Source organism: Capra hircus, chromosome 11, assembly GCF_001704415.2.
Source record: "Capra hircus breed San Clemente chromosome 11, ASM170441v1, whole genome shotgun sequence".
Taxonomy (NCBI): domain Eukaryota; kingdom Metazoa; phylum Chordata; class Mammalia; order Artiodactyla; family Bovidae; genus Capra; species Capra hircus.
The window spans coordinates 88,499,237-88,505,793 of NC_030818.1; the positions used below are offsets into that span (position 1 = coordinate 88,499,237).

Genomic DNA, 6,557 nt, shown 5'->3' on the forward strand with positions numbered 1-6,557 from the left:
CCAGGTGGCTCAGTGGTAAAGAATTCACTTGCCAATGCAGGGCACACAGGTTCAATCCCCTGGGTTGGGAAGATTCCCTGGAGGAGGAAATGGCAGCCCACTCCACAGTACTCTCGCCTAGAGAATTCCAGGGACAGAGGAGCCTGGTGGGCTCCAGTCCATGGGATCATAAAGTGTTGAACACTACAGAGCAATTGAGTACATACCACCAAGATCAGAACCGGGGCGACCAAGGTGAAGCATATCCAGGGAAATTAACATTGCCTGGGAGTAAGCCTGGGGCTTCCCTGGTGGCTCAGAGGATAAAGCATCTGCCTGCAATGCAGGAGACCCAGGTTCGATCCCTGGGTTGGGAAGATCCCCTGGAGAAGGAAATGGCAACCCACTCCAGTATTCTTGGCTGGAGAATCCCATGGACAGAGGAGCATGGCAGGCTACAGTCCATGGGGTCGCAAGAGTCAGACACGACTGAATGACTTCACTTTCTTTGTGAGTAAGCCTAGTCCTTGTTCAGACTTCTTAAGAAACATGCTCATCATCTTTACTACTTGTGAGCCTCTGCCTATTTCTCTGCAGTTCTCTCTTGGCCTCCCTTTGTTTCCCATGAGTTGCTGGGTGAAATGGCAGAAATGCCCAGGCATGTGTGTGAGGACACTGAGGTCATGGGTGTGCCACTTGGAGAAAAAATACTACAAAGCTTGGTTTCTAACAAAAACAAGAACAGCAAAAAGAATCCAGGGAATTAAAAATTTTTTTGGGGGGGGGTAGATTTGCTTTACAATGTTTTGTTAGTTTCTATTGTACAGCAAAGTGAATCAGCCATACAGATACATATACCCCCTCCCCTTTTGGACTTTCTTCCCATTCAGTTTATCCTAGAGCATTAAGTAAAGTTCCCTGCGCTATGCAGTACGTTCCCATCAGTTGTCTATTTTATGCAGAGAATCAGTGGTGTTCGGTCCTTCCTTGGTGGCTCATCTCTAAAGAATTGCCTGACAAAGCAGGAGAAGTGGGTTTGATCCCTGGGTGGGGGGAGATCCCCCAGTGCGGGAAATGGCAACCCACTTCCAGTATTCTTGCCTGGAGAATCCCATGGACAGAGAGGAGTACGGCTAGCTATAGTCTATGATGTCCCAAAAGAATTAGACACGACTTAGCGACTAAACCACAAAAGTCATTGGTGTTTATGAGTCAACCCCAATCTGCCAGTTCCTCCCACCCCACCCCTTGCCTCCTCGGCATCCATCCATTCATTTGTCTGTGTCTCCGTTTCTGCTCTGCACAAAAGATCCTTTATACCATTTTCTCTTAGATTCCACATATGTGTCAATATCTGGCATTTGTTTTTCTCTTTCTGGACTTACTTTGCTGATACAGGAGATTTTGTGTGAGAAGAGGTTAAACACTAAAAATCGAACCAGGGTCTCCCACATCGCAGGTGGATTCTTTATCAACTGAGCTATTAGGGAAGCCAGATATATTAATACCTCTTCACCCCTATGGTTGTTGTGAAGATTAGGGGAACTCCAATGCAACTGCATTATTAGTGCTGTGCTTGTTATAGACTTATGACACAATAAATGTTAATAATGCATATTCTTTTTTAAAAATTAACTTATTTTTTTAAATTGGAGATTAATTACTTTACAATATTGTGGTGGTTTTGCCACACACTGACATGATTCAGCCATGGGTGTCTGTGTGTCCCCCATCCTGAACCCTCCTCCCGCCTCCCTCCCTATCCCATCCCTCTGGGTCGTCCCAGTGCACCAGCTTTGGGCGCCCTGATTCATGCTTTGAACTTGGACTGGTGGTCTACTTCACACATGGTAATATACATGTTTCAATGCTAGCCTCTCAAATCATCCCACCCTCGCCTTTTCCTAGAGTCCAAAAGTCTGTTCTTTACAACTGTGTCTCTTTTTGCTGTCCTGCATATAGGGTCGTTGTTACCATCATTGTAAATTCCATATATATGAGTTAATATACTGTATTGGTGTTTTGCTTTCCAACTTATTTCTCTCTGTATAATAGGCTCCATTTTCATCCACCTCATATTCTTTTTTTGTTGTTGTTCAATTTTTTAATGGAAGGTTAATTACTTTACAGAATTTTGTGGTTTTCTGTCATACATCAATAAGAATCAGCCATAGGTACACCCATGTCCCCTCCCTCCCAGGCCTCTTCCCTCCCATCTCCCTCCCCACCCCATCCTTCAGTGTGCCGCAGAGCCGCTGTTTGAGTTCCTGGAGCCATACAGCAAATTCCCCTTGGCTATCTATTATACACATGGTATTGTAAGTTTCTATATTCCTCTCTCCATACATCTCCCCTTCTCCCTCCCCTCCCACCGTGTCCATAGGTCTGTTCCCTATGTCTGTTTCTCCACTGCTGCCCCGAAAATAAATTCATCGGTGCCATCTCTTCAGATTCCGTATATGTGTGTCAGTATATGGTACTTATTCTTTATTACTATTTAAAATTATTATTTATTATTTTAGTTGTTTGTTACTTATTATATTATCATTTTTACTATTATTACAAGTGGTTTCCAAATTGGTCAACTTACCTCCAATCTTTTTACCCCAAATACTGTTAACAGTGCCGCCAAAGTAAAATTCTGATCTCAAAAACCTCAGTGGCTTCCTAATTCCCATGAAATAAAGATCAGAATTTTTAGAATAACATATAAAGCATGCATAACTTATTTGTGCTTATCTCTACACATCTCTCTAGCTATGTTAGCCTCTTCTTCCTAGTTTTTCAAAATTCCTGCATTTGTCGATCCCGTGGGCCCTCCCCTTCCTTCCACCATCCATCCACTCACCCACTCACTTACCCACCTGCCCATCCACCCATCCAACCAGTATGTACTGAAGGCTTACTTTCTATCAGATGCATTGAGGACACAAGGGTGAACAAGTAAAGAAAAAGACAAAACAATATTGGGGACAGCAGCGACTATTGTGAAGAAAGACGAGAGGCGCACGTGGGTGGAGGGGTTCCTTTATGTAGGACCCTCAGGATGGGCCTGAGACCCCGGGGAGGCTGCTGTGGAAATACCTGGAGTGAGAATGGTCTGGACAATTGTGACAAACAACCCCCAAATCTCAGCCACTTAACACAAGTCATGCGTCTCTCTCTCTCACTTCACACCCAAATTGTGGGTGGGTGGGGGGGCCCTGCTCTGCAGGGACACATGGATGATGTTGCCCCACAGCCCCTGGGGGGGGGCTCAGGGTCTTATGCATCAGCTGTCAGATGAGAGCCGAGCCAGAGCAGGTAGGATGGTACGGGGACGGCCTGGAGGGGTCAACCTGCTGCTAGGAGCTAATTGTAGGGGAGTGTCCAAATGTAAGTGCTCTGTGTGACTAGGGAGGGAAAGGATAGCCGTGGAGACACGCTCTGATCTCTGTCCCAGGCCTGAAGGCTGGAAGGATGCAGACGGCTTGAGGAACAGGAAGAAGAGTCCAGGCTTATCTGCTAGTTTAGCGGGGAGGGGAGGAGAAGGGCAAGGCCCCCAGGGCCGAGGGTGGGTTGGAACAGTGCCTGCAGGCTTCTTTTAGGAACTTTTTGAATCTCCAGTGGAAGCTTTTATAGAAAGTTTTTATGCTAGGGAGTGACTTGAGCAAATTTATGACCTAAAGAGGCTCTGTTGAGGCAGGAAATAATTGAGGGCATGTATTGGATTCCTATTGCTGTTGTTACAAATTACCAATAAATTGGTAGCTTAAACCAGCACTTGTTCTGCTACAGTCTGGAGGTCAGATGCCCTGAATCAAAGTGTCAGCGCAGCTGTGTTCCTTCGGGAGGGGCTTCTGGGGAGAGTCCCTTTCTCAGCAGTTCCAGCCTCTGAGGCTGCCTGCGTTCCTCATCTCAGGGCTCCTTTCTCCATCTTCAAGGCGCGTCTCTCTAGTCTCCGACTCCATCATCACATCACTTTCCCTCTGGCTGTAATTCTATCTCCGCCTATTACATGAACCCTTGTGATTACAGTGGCTCACCCAGGTTATCTTGGGTAACCTTCCCATCCCAAATCCATCACTTTATTATAGCTGCCTTTTATCACATAAGGCGCATACTCCCCGGTCCAGGGATTTGAATCTGGGGGGCCATTATTTAAACAACTGCAGAGTATAAGGATGGTAAAAAGACAACCAGAAGACAGATTAATGTTGTTCAGTCGCTAAGTCACATCTGACTCTTTGCGACCCCACTTGCCGAAGCGTGCCAAGCTCCCCTGTTCTTCACCGTCTCCCAGAGTTTGCTCAAACTTTTGTCCATTGAGTCAGAGATGCTATCTAACCATCTCATCCTTTGCTGCCTCCTTCTCCCTTTACCTTAAATCTTTCCCAGCATCAGGGTCTTTTCCATCAGGTGGCCAGAGTATTGGAGCTTCAGCTTCAGGATCAGTCCTTCCAATGAATAGTCAGGGTTGATTTACTTTAGGATTGACTAGTTTGATCTCCTTGCAGTCCAAGGGACTTTCAAGATATCTTGGTCCTAAACTAAGATTGTCATGATGTGCTGCATAAATTTGAAGGCTGTTTATGGGGCAGGTTCTACAAGTGGTGGCTGGTCCTGGGAGATAATGAATAAGGAAGAAAAGAGAGATCCAGGTTTCTTGCTTGCATGTAATTGATAAAATAACGACCAGAATCATTCAAAGAGTCTATTCAGTAACCAGCGATGAGTAAAAATTCTAAAATTGTCTGTAATTTGTAAGGTTTATGACAAGGAAAGAACTCATAATTATAAACTGGTTATCACTGGGTATTACATGCTGATTTTGTCTGAATCATTAATTAGCAAATGAATCAACAGCTGCTGATGGCTCATAAACAAGCCATTCTAATTTATTTTTTTAAAAGCACTATGCAGTAGGAAGGAAGACCTATAGAGGTGAAGGCTGAAAAACACGCCTTAGAATTAGTTTTATGTTTCAGGGCATAATTTAAAAAAGATATTGGTATGCCAAAACTCTCACTCAATAAGCTCAAGCAAAGGTCGAGCTACAGTAAGGTAAACAATTTAATTTAAAAATTGATGCGGAATAAACAGTTGCATAGATTCCTGTAACTCAGAGATGTTTGAGATTTTCATTGCTCCTCTGGGACTATGGGCCTTAGCTTCGACTTCGATTTTCTCCCTTTTTTCTTTCTCATTTCTGTGTGGTTATCTGTTGCTGCCTGGTGAGCCACCCCACCACCCAGTGGTTAAGACATTATCCATCTTTTTATCATTTATGATCTTGTGGGTCACAATTTCAGGCTGATCACTCTCTGTTCCCTTTGTGTAGACTGGGATGGCTCAGTGGTGTTCACTGGGGGCTGGTCCAGTCTGGACCATTCCACATGGCTTCTCTCACATACTGGGGACCTTGGTAGGGTGGGCTGCCTGGCTGGGCTCAGCGATCCTACTTACCATGTCCTCCATGTGGTCTGTCCAACAGAGCAGTTCAGCCTTGTTATATGGCTGCTCAGTGCAACAAGGGGCTGAGGCAGAAGCTTCCAGTTTTCTCCAAGGATAGTCTTGAAACTGGTTGCCATGTTCAGCAAACAAAACAATAGGAATTTTGTAGGAACAGTAATATCTATTAGTATGTGTGTGCTTGGTTGCTTCAGTAGTATCCAATTCTTTGTGACCCCATAGACTATAGCCCACCAGGCTCCTCTGACCATGGGATTTCCCAGGTAAGAATACTAGAGTGGGATGTCATGTCCTTCTCCAGGGAATCTTCTTGACTCAGGGATTGAATCTGCATCTCTTGCATTGGCAGGTAGGTTCTTTACCACTGACCTGCCTGGGAAATCCAAGCTATTAGTATAGAGCCATCTCAAGTATTCCATATGGCATACTCATCCAAAGAAAACTGTTATTTATCTGAAATTCAAGCTGAACTGGGGGTCCTGCATTTTTTTTCTGACAACTTTGGGCTGGAGTCAATTTCACTGTCCCCTACTTGTTAAAGCAGGCACAGGCCACACCAGGTGTGTGTCCTTCCTGTAACCACCTTCAACACTGCGGTCCTGGGCTTTGCGCCTGCTCTGGGTCCTAGGAACCATGCAGTGCTCTCTACGCTTTTCCTTAATGGGTCAGCATTTCCTTGGTGACATCAACAACCTTGGTCCAGCAGGCAACAGGTTACAGGGGGGAAGGGTAGACCTGGGTGAGAATCCCATGTACCTGAGGTAATGGCCTTCATCTTTTTGAGCCTCAGTTTCCGTCATGGGTTACATGAAAATCGCCGTAATACCACGGGTGACAAGAGGTGAGGAGTGGGCATAAAGCAAAGCCCCAGAAGCAGAACGTGTTCTCCAATCACTAGGAGCTGCCCCTACTTGTATCATCGTTTTAGCAAACAGAAAAGATATGAAATGAGAAGATGGAAATTCAGCGGATGAGACTTTTGTGAGTTGGGCCAACTGCTTGATGCCTGCCTTGGCTTTTCTTCTGATGTTTCACTTCTCTGAAGTTTTATTCCTTTGACTGCAGAAAACGCCTCGTCTTCCAGCAGATTAAGTACAAATGTGAATGCTGGTCTTACCACTTACGAT

General features: G+C 45.2%; 1 non-coding gene across 1 annotated transcript; it reads left to right on the forward strand.

Annotated features, from left to right (window-relative positions):
• Positions 285–356, forward strand: TRNAC-GCA. Its single transcript has one exon. It is a non-coding gene; the product is annotated as a tRNA-Cys (tRNA).